Source organism: Musca domestica, unplaced genomic scaffold, assembly GCF_030504385.1.
Source record: "Musca domestica strain aabys unplaced genomic scaffold, Musca_domestica.polishedcontigs.V.1.1 28, whole genome shotgun sequence".
Lineage (NCBI taxonomy): Eukaryota > Metazoa > Arthropoda > Insecta > Diptera > Muscidae > Musca > Musca domestica.
The window spans coordinates 2326187-2340669 of NW_026712293.1; the positions used below are offsets into that span (position 1 = coordinate 2326187).

At 30.2% G+C, this 14483-nt stretch overlaps 3 pseudogenes; all 3 read right to left on the reverse strand.

The window, feature by feature from the left end:
* Positions 1 to 336: 336 nt before the first annotated feature.
* On the reverse strand, positions 337 to 1151 carry LOC131803288 (cytochrome b-like; annotated as a pseudogene).
* A 2699-nt stretch (positions 1152 to 3850) lies between these two features.
* LOC131803290 (NADH-ubiquinone oxidoreductase chain 6-like) lies at positions 3851 to 5924 on the reverse strand (annotated as a pseudogene).
* A 5307-nt stretch (positions 5925 to 11231) lies between these two features.
* LOC131803287 (cytochrome b-like) lies at positions 11232 to 12068 on the reverse strand (annotated as a pseudogene).
* Positions 12069 to 14483: the final 2415 nt, after the last annotated feature.

Here is a 14483-nt window from a genome sequence, read left to right on the forward strand (position 1 = left end):
GCTGAATATGCAAGTATTTATTTATAAGAATATTATTTTGTCTAATATTTTTAGGATGTGATGTGTTTTCTTTTTCTTTTTATTTAAAGTTAACATTTGTTTCTTTTATATTTATTTGAGTTCGTGGAACTTTGCGTCGATTCCGTTATGATAAATATATATATTTAGCTTGAAAAAGATTTTTACCTTTTTCGTTAAATTTTTTATTATTTTTTGTAGGATTTAAGATTTTTTTATTATATTTATTATAGTGAATTTTATTTAGTAAAAAGTTAATAGAAAATTAAATTTCTATCTTATGTTTTCAAAACATATGCTTATTTCAAGCTCATTAACTAATTTAATAAATTATCTCATCACTTTGTTACTAAAGGGTTAAATAAGAAATAAGAGAAATAAACTACTGTTAAAATTTGACCAACTAAAACATAAGGAGCTTCAACTGGTCGAGCACCAATTCATGTTAATAAAATCACTATAAGTACTATTGTTCAGAATATAATTTTATTAATTGGATAAAATTGGATTCCTCGGAACTTTCTTAAGTGATAGAAAGGTAGAATTGCTAAAATTGCAATTGATAGAACTAATGCAATTACTTTACCTAATTTATTTGGAATAGATCGAAGAATAGCATAAGCTAATAAAAAGTATCATTCAGGTTGAATATGAACAGGTGTAACTAAAGGATTAGCAGGGATAAAATTATCTGGGTCTCCTAATAAGTATGGATTAATTAATACCAATAAAATTAAAATTATTGTTATAATAATAAATCCAACAATATCCTTATAAGTAACATAAGGATGGAAAGGAATTTTATCAATATTAGAATTTAATCCAATAGGATTATTTGAACCTGTTTCATGTAAAAATAATAAATGATTTATTGTTATTGCTAATACAATAAAAGGTAAAATAAAGTGGAATGCAAAAAATCGAGTTAAAGTTGCATTGTCTACAGCAAATCCTCCTCAAACTCATTGTACTTAATCAATTCCTAAATAAGGAATAGCTGATAATAAATTAGTAATAACTTTTGCTCCTCAGAAAGATATTTGTCCTCAAGGAAAAATATATCCTATAAAAGCTGTTCCTATAACTAAGAATAAAATAATTACTCCTTCTAGTCAAGTTGGTGTATATAAATATTATCCGTAATATATTCCTCGTCCTACATGTAGGTAAATGCAAATAATTTTTCATTAGCATGTAAAGTTCGTAATAATCAACCATAATTAATGTGACCATTTATATTTTTCGTCAGAGCGGGACGCCTGCGGAATTTTGTAAAGAAAAAAAAAATTATGCATTTAAAAACAAATTTTATTCAAAAACGGAGAGAATACGTATAAATCTAATTTATGAAATTAATCTTATATCTAAGTATTTGTTTTATATTTGTCAGCAGAGCAAATTAGTTTTAAAATATCGGGTCTAGTTTTCAAGTAGTAATGGAGCTGATTACATTGTTTGTTGATGTTAGTCTTAGTAATTAAAATAGCTTTTAAAACTGTCACACTTAACTGCGTTTTTTCACTTGTCCATATTTTATTCATTAGGGAAAAAACTCTTTCGACAGGTGCGTTACTTCCAGGCATACATAAAACATACTCAATAATTGTGCGAAAGTTTGTGCAGTTGAGATTATTAGCACGGAAGTGTTTAAACAGCTCCACCCAACGGTTTTCAGTAGCAACATTCTCATCGTTCCAGCTTTTGATTTTTTCAACTGTGACGTAACTGGAAATAAGCGAAAACTCATCGAACACCTCCGTATCTTGGCTACTGCTAAGAAATCTTTGTGTGATCAGCAAATCCGTCACATTCTGTACGTCTTCCCAAGTAGGGACTTTTCTCAAATTTGACCATTCAAATACTGCTAGTTGTGCATTGAACTGGCACCACTGTTCCAAGTATTCTTTACTTGTCTTATGAAAATCCGCTGCCGCAGTTTTCACATTCTGCTCATCAACAGCAACGTCAGTTTTTTGTAATTTTACCAGTAGATTGCGGATGGAATGAGGAAGGAAAATCGAATTCTCTTTAAGTTCTAAGTTATCTCGGAGACGATTAATTTCATTCGCAGACTCTATTGCGGACACGTTTTGTCCCTCGATTTTCAACACGGCTTGATGAAAAATCGCTGTCTGTGCGTGCAAAAAATATAACCACAATTAAGAGCTGGGATTTTCGAAAAACGTTTTTAAAATAGTAGGGCATTTATCTATGCTCAGAAAATAGGTTTTCAAAGGCTGAAACATTTTTAAACTTCTCTCAAGCGCCGGCATTAAAGCAAGCCACCTTGTTTTACTGTAGCCCAACAGTTTCTGATACTCTGTCGGTGGAATCACAGAACTCTTTCAGAACTTCTACCCGAATGCTGTAGATGTAGAAGAATGAATAAATTTTCACAATGATGCATTCGAAGTCAACAGGGAGACAAACTGCGGCTGTTTTGATAGCATTATGAATTATATGGGCTCCACACCCAATCCCAATGAGCTGCCTTCCGACGGATAGGTTCAATTTCGCGTAAACATTATTTATCCCTTTTCTATTCTTTCCTCCGAAATTGCAGTTTGTATTGTCTGCACAAAATGCCACAATTTTCTTATTCAAATCATTGCAACATAATACTTCTTTCAAATAATCCACAATTATATCAGATGATTCGCCTGGCTGCTTTTGAAACTCTAAAATCCTGACTCTCACGCCTTCGTATGGTACAAAATAGCGAACTAAAAAGGGAATAATTTTATTGAGCCATGATTGGAAGCATCGGTTAATAAAGATATGCAGTGGGCTTCGTGAAGGTGTTCTTTCAATTCGTCCATCGCCATAGGTGCCAGCACATTTACAACTATAGCTTGTGATTTTGCACGGGCACATCTAAATTTTTGCTCAAAACATGTTTGTATTAGATTTGAAGCACAGTCATTCGAACGAAAACTGTGGTTTTCTTGCACTGTGTGGTACGCCCACGCACCCTCCGCTGCAGCTATATCCAAGTCTTTGGAAGTCGCCAAATTTCTTCTTTTAAAAAAAGAAAGCATTGACGAGCTTGAAGCGGCAGCTTGATCAGAAAGCTTGTGTTTTTCCGATTTTAAATGCTTCTCAATATCACTGGCACCACCGAAACGTCTGATTCACCACTTCTTTGTTTTATAAATGGATACTTATTTTGCAAAGAAATGTTAAAAGTACACTTGCGTTTAGGCATTATTGTAATGTTACAATCACTAACATTGAAAATAAATTGTTTGACTTTGCTCGCCTTCTCCGACTCCGCGATGAAAAGATACCAGAACAATTTAGAGCGTCTATGCTTAGGGTACTGACAGAGTGACAGAAACTTTTTCTGTTTTTATAAGCATTTTTAATTTGGTGATTTCCCTTGTTATGCTGGAGTTAATGTCAACGCCGTCGACGACGCCGAAAAAGTTGAAACAGATTGAGCTTTTTCGGCCTCGAATTTCTTAAGGCGTTAAGATTAACTGCTCTCATAAAATTTCATACGATTCAATTTTTTTTGACATTTGACGCCGTCGACGACGTCGACATTAACTCCAGCATTATCTTTCGAGTTAATTTTAATGTTAATGTTGCTTGAAAAAAACTATGCAAATAAAATATATGTTCACGGGGAAAAAATAACTCATGTATTTGTCATCAATATCAATATCCAGTATTTTCGAAAGCGGGACATTTTTGCTCTCGCTGGGGACAGCGGGACAGATAAACTCAAAGCGGGACTGTCCCGCTCAAAGCGGGACGTATGGTCACGTTAACCATAATTAACGTCTCGACAAATATGATTTACTCTATTAAATGGTAAATTAATATCTGCTGTATAATGTATAGCAAGAAATAATCCAGTTAAAATTTGAATAATTAAACATAAACCTAATAATGATCCGAAATTTCATCATGATGAAATATTATTTGGAGCAGGTAGTTCTACTAGTGCATTATTTGCAATACTTAAAATTGGATGTTTAAGTCGTAAAGGTTTGTTCATTAGTTAATTAAATATTTGTCGTAAAGGTCCCTTAAATAAATTAGTAATTTTTACTACTGCAATTAATGTAATTAATAAATAATTTATTAATAAAATTGTTAATAAATTAGTTGGATAATTACATAATTTGTTTAAAGAAAGAGAATTTTCTATTATATATGAATTTAAATTAGAAATTGATTGAATTTCTATATTAGAATAATTTAATAGAATTCTTTTGTCAATAAAATATAATGAATTATATAATTATAATAAAAAAATTATAATAAAACAAGTAAAAAAAACATTAAGTTCGGCCGGGCCAAACTTTTAATACCCTCCACCTTAGGGTAAAAGAAACATTAGAAGAAATGTGGCAAAAACCATTAAAATGCCGATTATGGGGAGGTACCGTTATATGGGGGCTATACCAAAACGTGTACCTATAATTACAATGTTTCGCCACCGGAGCTGGAACCCATTATGACCCACAAATACCAAATCAGTGAAAAAATGTGGCAAAAACCATAAAAAAACCGAATATCGGGAGGTACCGTTATATGGGGGCTATATCAAATCATGGACCCATGCATGCAATGTTTCGCCACCGAAGTTGGAACCAATTATGACCAACAAATACCAATTTTCGAACAAATCCCTGAAAAAATGTGGCAAAAATCATCAAATTACCGAATATCGGGAGGTACCGTTATATGGGGGCTATACCAAAACGTGGACCTATATTTACAATGTTTCGCCACCGGAGCTGGAACCCATTATGACCAACAAATACCGATTTTCAGACAAATCCGTGAAAAAATGTGGTAAAAAACTAAAATACTAAATATCGGGAGGTACCTTTATATGGGGGCTATACCACAACGTGGACCTATACATGCAATGTTTTGCCACACGCTCAGGGACCCGCTATGACCTACAAATACCAATTTTAAGACAAATCCGTGAAAAAATGTGGCATAAATCATCAAAATACCGAATATCGGGAGGTACCGTTATATGGGGACTATACCAAATTATGGACCCATACATGCAATGTTCCGCCACCGGAGCTGGAAACCATTATGACCCACAAATACCAATTTTTAGACAAATCGGTGAAAAAATGTGGTAAAAAAAAACTAAAATACTAAATATCGGGAGGTACCTTTATATGGGGGCTATACCACAACGTGGACCTATACATGCAATGTTTTGCCACACGCTCAGGGAGCCGCTATGACCTACAAATACCAATTTTAAGACAAATCCGTGAAAAAATGTGGCATAAATCATCAAAATACCGAATATCGGGAGGTACCGTTATATGGGGACTATACCAGAACGTGGACCGATATATCTCATTTTCAATACCAACCATCCTAGACACAATGCAAATAGCTCTGCTAAATTTTGGAGCTCTACGTCAAATAATGTGGGCTGTATCGTGATTTCAACAGACAGACAGACAGACGGACAGACAGACAGACAGACAGACAGACGGACAGACAGACAGACGGACATCGTTAAATCGACTTAGAATTTTATGCTGATTATGAATATATATACTTTATGGGGTCTAAAACGAATATTTAGGGATGTTACAAACGGAATGACAAAGTTAATATACCCTCCTTTCCAAGGTGGAGGGTATAAAAATAGAAACTGATGGAATTAAAATTTTTGAAGAAAATGTAAATATTTCATTTGAAGCTAAAGAAGTTACATAAATAAATAGAACTAGTATTCCTCCTAAAAATACTAAAAATAAAATATAAGAAAATCAAAATGTTTTAGTTATTAATCCTGAAATTATTGAAACTAAAATAGTTTGAATAAGTAGGGTTAATCCTATAGCTAATGAATGTTTAATATTTATAATAATAAAATTAAAAATAAATAGAAGAGTTATTAAAATTCATTGCATAATATCAAGAAATAGTTTAATTAAAATATTAATTTTGGGGATTAATGATAAAGAAATTTCTTTTTTCTTAAAGTTTTAAAAGAGTTACTCTTATTTTTGGTTTACAAGACCAATGTTTTTATTAAACTATTAAAACTAATGTTAATAATTTTAAATTGATGTTTACCTAGAATTTTATTTATTATAGGAGTATTTACTTTTGTTTCTAATCGAAAGCATTTATTATCTATATTATTAAGATTAGAATATATTGTTTTAAGATTATTTTTTTATTTGTATATTTAAATATACATAATTATTAAAATTTTTTTAGAATAATATTTTTAACTTTTAGACTATGTGAAGGTGCTTTAGGTCTTTCAATTTTAGTTTCAATAATTCGCACACATGGAAATGATTATTTTCAAAGATTTAATGTATTACAATGTTAAAAATTATTTTTATAGTTTTATTTTTATTTCCTTTATGTTTTATTTAAAATTCATATTGAATGGTTCAAAGTTTTTTATTTCTTATTTCTTTTATTTTTATTTTAATAAATATATATTCAAATTATTTTATATCAATTTCTTATATATTTGGTTCAGATATAATTTCTTATGGATTAATTTTATTAAGATTGTGAATTGTTTCTTTAATATTAATAGCAAGAGAATCAGTATTCAAATTTAATAATTATGTAAATTTATTTTTATTTAATATTATTTTATTATTATTAATATTAACTTTTAGAAGTATAAGTTTATTTATATTTTATTTATTTTCTGAAAGTAGTTTAATTCCTACTTTATTTTTATACCCTCCACCATACTATGGAGGGTATATTAACTTTGTCATTCCGTTTGTAACTCCTCGAAATACTCATATCAGACCCAACAAAGTATATATATTCTTGATCAGCGTAAAATTCTAAGTCGATTTAGCGATGACCGTCTGTCTGTCTGCCTGTTGTAATCACGCTATCTTTCGAATGAATTGAGATAGGTGGCTAAAATTTTGCACACATGTTTATTTTTCCAGTAGGCAGTAGACATTATTCACCGGAATTGTTTTAAAATTGGTATTTGAAATTCGTTATGGGAACTAAAGTCTGTGACAGAAAATTGTCTGTGCGGGTCCAGGTCTTCGTATAGCCCCCATATAACGGTACCTCCCTATATTCGGTATTTTGATGATTTTAGCTACATTGTTCACCGTTTATTTCAAGTTTCGAATTTGAATATGGTAATGGCTTATGACCAACAATGCCTATGCATGTCCACGTCGTATAGACCCCAAAATAACGGCTATATTCGGTATTTTTAAAATTTTAACAGAATTTTTTAAGGATTTTATTTTTTGAAAATTTCCAAATTCGTTGCAAATGGTGGAGGGTAATAAAAGTTCGGCCCGGCCGAACATACTGCTTTTTAACTTGTTAATTTTAGGTTGAGGTTACCAACCCGAACGTTTACAAGCGGGAGTATATTTATTATTTTATACGTTGTTAGTTTCTTTACCAATATTAATTGGTATTTTTATACCCTCCACCAAAAAAGGTATGGAGGGTATATTAAGTTCGTCATTCCGTTTGTAACTCATCGAAATAATCATTTTAGACCCAACAAAGTATATATATTTTTGATCAGCGTAAAATTCTAAGACGATTTAGCCCTGTCCGTCCGTCCCTCCGTCTGTTGTAATCACGCTACAGTCTAAACGAATTAAGATAGGAAGCTAAAATTTTGCACAGATCTCTCTTTTATCTGCAGGCAGGTCAATTTCGAAGATGGGCTATATCGGTCCACGATATCGTGTAGCCCCCATGTAACGGTACCCCCCGATATTCGGTATTTTAATGATTTTGCCCACATTTTTCAACGGAATTGTCTGAAAATCCACACAAGGAGTTCCTTGTGGGTACTTTATACCTCGGCAGAGAATTATTTATATAGGTCCACAATACCGTATAGCCCCCATATAACGGTACCCCCCGATATTCGGTATTTTGAAGATTTTACCCACATTTTTGAACGGAATTGTCTGAAAATCCACACAAGCAGTTCCTTGTGGGTACTTTATACCTCGGCAGAGAATTATCTATATAGGTCCACAATATCGTATAGCACCAATATAACAGTACCCCACGATAGTCGGATTTTGATGATTTTACCCACATTTTTCATCGGAATTGTCTGAAAATCCACACAAAGAGTTCCTTTTGGGCACTTTATACATCCGCAGAGAATTATCTATATAGGTCCACAATATCGTATAGCCCCCATATAACGGTACCCCCCGAAATTCGGTATTTTGATGATTTTACCCACATTTTTCAACGGAATTGTCTGAAAATCCACACAAGCACATATTATTTAACACATCCCCTATTATTTAAAATGTAAAAGGAATTACTTAAGTAGTAGTAGTTATGTTCTTGAAACTTAAAAAATTTGGCGGTATTTTAGTCTATTCAGAGGAGCCTGTTCTGTAATCGATAATCCACGATGGACCTTACTTAAATTTGTTTAGTTTATATGCCGTCGTTATTAGAATATTTTATAAGAATGTTAATTTTCAAAATTTTATAAAAGAAAGTATATCAGATCAAGGTGTAGCTTATATTTAAGTAGAAATGGGTTACAATAAATTTATTTAAACGAATATAAATTTGAAATGTTTATTGAAGGTGGATTTGATAGTAAAATTATAAAGATTAATAATTTGATTTTAGCTCTAAAATATGTACACATCGCCCGTCACTCATATTACTAAGATAAGATAAGTCGTAACATAGTAGATGTACTGGAGTGTATCTAGAGTGTATCTAGAATGCAATTTAAAGCTTATTAAGTAAAGCATTTCATTTACATTGAAAAGATTATTGCGAAACTCAATATAAATTGATTAAATTTTATTTATTAATTTTTATTGTTTTTTATCTATTTTATTAAAAATAATTATAAAGTGATTATGTTTTAGTATTTTATAAAGAAAAAATAAATTTAATTATAGTGAATTAGTATTGTGAAAGAAAATTGAAATAATTTGAAAAATTATTATTTTAAAAGAAAATTAGTTTATTGTACCTTGTGTATCAGGGTTTATCAAATCAAAATAAAAATTAAATATTTAATTTTCTCGATTTAAAAGAGTTAATATATTATGAAAGTTAATGTGGCAAAATTATTTTTAATAATATATTAGAAATGAAATGTTATTCGTTTTTAAAGGTATCTAGTTCTTTAAGAAATAAATTTAATTTAGAAATTTTATATTATTTAGTTAGTTAAATTAATTAAATAATTATTTAATTTTAATATTTTATGGGATAAGCTGTAAAATAAATTATTAAAATATTTAAATAATATAATAAATATAGATTTAGAAATAGTTATTATTAGTAAAAGTTTTATAATTTATTTTATTAATGTTAATTATTTATTTAAATTTTAATTTTTTATTAAAGTATTTATTTTAATTTTAAAAATGAAGTAATAATGAAAAAATTAGTATATATTTATGTATAAATAAGTTTATATTAAAAGTTTTTATAAAGTACTCGGCAAAATTAATGTTCGCCTGTTTAATAAAAACATGTCTTTTTGAATTATTTAAAAAGTCTAACCTGCCCACTGAATTATTTTAAATGGCCGCAGTATCCTAACTGTGCAAAGGTAGCATAATCATTAGTCTTTTAATTGAAGGCTGGTGTGAATGGTTGGACGAGATATTAACTGTTTCATAAAAATTTGTAATAGAATTTTATTTTTTAGTCAAAAAGCTAAAATAAATTTAAAAGATGAGAATACCCTATAAATCTTTATATTTGGGTAATTACAATTTTGTGGATTTTTTTTGTTGTGATTGTTGATAATATTTTATTGGGGTGATATTAAAATTAAAAAATCTTTTAATTAATTAAATCATTAATTTATGAATAATTGATCCGTTATTAAAAAAATTAAATTAAATTAAAATTAAAAGTTAAAAATTTAAGTTACTTTAGGGATAACAGCGTAATTTTTTTGGAGAGTTCATATCGATAAAAAAGATTGCGACCTCGAATTTGTATTAAGAGATATATTTTGGTGTAGCCGCTAAAATGTTAAGTCTGTTCGACTTTTAAATTTTTACATGATCTGAGTTCAAATCGCTGTAAGGCAGGTTGGTTTCTATCTTTAAAAAATTAAAATATTTCAGTATGAAAGGACCAAATATTTGATAAATTATTATTTTTATAATTGAATATAATTAATTTACTATTTTGGCAGATTAGTGCAATAAATTTAGAATTTATATATGTAATTTTTATTACAAATAGTACATGTTTTATTTAGAAAATTTATTATTTATTATTGGTAGTTTATTATTAATAATTTGTGTTTTAGTAAGAGTTGCATTTGACACTTTTAGAACGAAAGGTATTAGGTTATATTCAAATTCGTAAGGGACCTAATAAGGTAGGAATTATAGGAATTCCTCAACCTTTTTGTGATGCAATTAAATTATTTACTAAGGAACAAACTTATCCTTTATTATAAAATTATATTTCTTATTATTTTTCTCCTATTTTTTCATAATTTTTATCTTTATTGGTATGAATATGTATACCTTTATTTATTAAATTATTTTCTTTTAATTTTTTTTTTATTATTTTTTTTATGTTGTACAAGTTTAGGAGTATATACTGTAATAATTGCTGGTTGATCTTCAAATTCTAATTATGCTTTATTAGGAGGTTTACGAGCTGTTGCTCAAACTATTTCTTATGAAGTAAGATTAGCTTTAGTATTATTAAGTTTTATTTTTTTAATTGAAGGTTATAATATATTAATATTTTATAAGCATCAATTATTTATTTGATTTTTATTTTTAATGTTTCCAATAGCATTAGTTTAATTCAGAATTTCATTAGCTGAAACAAATCGTACACCTTTTGATTTTGCTGAAGGTGAACCGGAATTAGTCTCTGGATTTAATATAGAATATAGAAGAGGAGGATTTGCATTAATTTTTTTAGCTGAATATGCAAGTATTTTATTTATAAGAATATTATTTTGTCTAATATTTTTAGGATGTGATGTGTTTTCTTTTTCTTTTTATTTAAAGTTAACATTTGTTTCTTTTATATTTATTTGAATAAATTAATATATTTAGCTTGAAAAAGATTTTTACCTTTTTCGTTAAATTTTTTATTATTTTTTGTAGGATTTAAGATTTTTTTATTATATTTATTATAGTGAATTTTATTTAGTAAAAAGTTAATAGAAAATTAAATTTCTATCTTATGTTTTCAAAACATATGCTTATTTCAAGCTCATTAACTAATTTAATAAATTATCTCATCACTTTGTTACTAAAGGGTTAAATAAGAAATAAGAGAAATAAACTACTGTTAAAATTTGACCAACTAAAACATAAGGAGCTTCAACTGGTCGAGAACCAATTCAATTCATGGATTCCTCGGAACTTTCTTAAGTGATAGAAAGGTAGAATTGCTAAAATTGCAATTGATAGAACTAATGCAATTACTTTACCTAATTTATTTGGAATAGATCGAAGAATAGCATAAGCTAATAAAAAGTATCATTCAGGTTGAATATGAACAGGTGTAACTAAAGGATTAGCAGGGATAAAATTATCTGGGCCTCCTAATAAGTATGGATTAATTAATACCAATAAAATTAAAATTATTGTTATAATAATAAATCCAACAATATCCTTATAAGTAACATAAGGATGGAAAGGAATTTTATCAATATTAGAATTTAATCCAATAGGATTATTTGAACCTGTTTCATGTAAAAATAATAAATGATTTATTGTTATTGCTAATACAATAAAAGGTAAAATAAAGTGGAATGCAAAAAATCGAGTTAAAGTTGCATTGTCTACAGCAAATCCTCCTCAAACTCATTGTACTTAATCAATTCCTAAATAAGGAATAGCTGATAATAAATTAGTAATAACTGTTGCTCCTCAGAAAGATATTTGTCCTCAAGGAAAAACATATCCTATAAAAGCTGTTCCTATAACTAAGAATAAAATAATTACTCCTTCTAGTCAAGTTGGTGTATATAAATATTATCCGTAATATATTCCTCGTCCTACATGTAGGTAAATGCAAATAAAGAAAAATGATGCACCATTAGCATGTAAAGTTCGTAATAATCAACCATAATTAATGTGACCATTTATATTTTTCGTCAGAGCGGGACGCCTGCGGAATTTTGTAAAGAAAAAAAAATTATGCATTTAAAAACAAATTTTATTCAAAAACGGAGAGAATACGTATAAATCTAATTTATGAAATTAATCTTATATCTAAGTATTTGTTTTATATTTGTCAGCAGAGCAAATTAGTTTTAAAATATCGGGTCTAGTTTTCAAGTAGTAATGGAGCTGATTACATTGTTTGTTGATGTTAGTCTTAGTAATTAAAATAGCTTTTAAAACTGTCACACTTAACTGCGTTTTTTCACTTGTCCATATTTTATTCATTAGGGAAAAAACTCTTTCGACAGGTGCGTTACTTCCAGGCATACATAAAACATACTCAATAATTGTGCGAAAGTTTGTGCAGTTGAGATTATTAGCACGGAAGTGTTTAAACAGCTCCACCCAACGGTTTTCAGTAGCAACATTCTCATCGTTCCAGCTTTTGATTTTTTCAACTGTGACGTAACTGGAAATAAGCGAAAACTCATCGAACACCTCCGTATCTTGGCTACTGCTAAGAAATCTTTGTGTGATCAGCAAATCCGTCACATTCTGTACGTCTTCCCAAGTAGGGACTTTTCTCAAATTTGACCATTCAAATACTGCTAGTTGTGCATTGAACTGGCACCACTGTTCCAAGTATTCTTTACTTGTCTTATGAAATTCGCTGCCGCAGTTTTCACATTCTGCTCATCAACAGCAACGTCAGTTTTTTGTAATTTTACCAGTAGATTGCGGATGGAATGAGGAAGGAAAATCGAATTCTCTTTAAGTTCTAAGTTATCTCGGAGACGATTAATTTCATTCGCAGACTCTATTGCGGACACGTTTTGTCCCTCGATTTTCAACACGGCTTGATGAAAAATCGCTGTCTGTGCGTGCAAAAAATATAACCACAATTCAGAGCTGGGATTTTCGAAAAACGTTTTTAAAATAGTAGGGCATTTATCTATGCTCAGAAAATAGGTTTTCAAAGGCTGAAACATTTTTAAACTTCTCTCAAGCGCCGGCATTAAAGCAAGCCACCTTGTTTTACTGTAGCCCAACAGTTTCTGATACTCTGTGTCGGTGGAATCACAGAACTCTTTCAGAACTTCTACCCGAATGCTGTAGATGTAGAAGAATGAATAAATTTTCACAATGATGCATTCGAAGTCAACAGGGAGACAATCTGCGGCTGTTTTGATAGCATTATGAATTATATGGGCTCCACACCCAATCCCAATGAGCTGCCTTCCGACGGATAGGTTCAATTTCGCGTAAACATTATTTATCCCTTTTCTATTCTTTCCTCCGAAATTGCAGTTTGTATTGTCTGCACAAAATGCCACAATTTTCTTATTCAAATCATTGCAAGATAATACTTCTTTCAAATAATCCACAATTATATCAGATGATTCGCCTGGCTGCTTTTGAAACTCTAAAATCCTGACTCTCACGCCTTCGTATGGTACAAAATAGCGAACTAAAACAGGGAATAATTTTATTGAGCCATGATTGGAAGCATCGGTTAATAAAGAAGGTGTTCTTTCAATTCGTCCATCGCCATAGGTGTCAGCACATTTACAACTATAGCTTGTGATTTTGTACGGGCACATCTAAATTTTTGCTCAAAACTTGTTTGTATTAGATTTGAAGCACAGTCATTCGAACGAAAACTGTGGTTTTCTTGCACTTTGTGGTACGCCCACGCACCCTCCGCTGCAGCTATATCTAAGTCTTTGGAAGTCGCCAAATTTCTTCTTTTAAAAAAAGAAAGCATTGACGAGCTTGAAGCGGCAGCTTGATCAGAAAGCTTGTGTTTTTCCGATTTTAAATGCTTCTCAATATCACTGGCACCACCGAAACGTCTGATTCACCACTTCTTTGTTTTATAAATGGATACTTATTTTGCAAAGAAATGTTAAAAGTACACTTGCGTTTAGGCATTATTGTAATGTTACAATCACTAACATTGAAAATAAATTGTTTGACTTTACTCGCCTTCTCCGACTCCGCGATGAAAAGATACCAGAACAATTTAGAGCGTCTATGCTTAGGGTACTGACAGAGTGACAGAAACTTTTTCTGTTTTTATAAGCATTTTTAATTTGGTGATTTCCCTTGTTATGCTGGAGTTAATGTCAACGCCGTCGATGACGCCGAAAAAGTTAAAACAGATTGATCTTTTTCGGCCTCGAATTTCTTAAGGCGTTAAGATTAACTGCTCTCATAAAATTTCATACGATTCAATTTTTTTTGACATTTGACGCCGTCGACGACGTCGACATTAACTCCAGCATTATCTTTCGAGTTAATTTTAATGTTAATGTTGCTTGAAAAAAACTATGCAAATAAATTATATGTTCACGGGGAAAA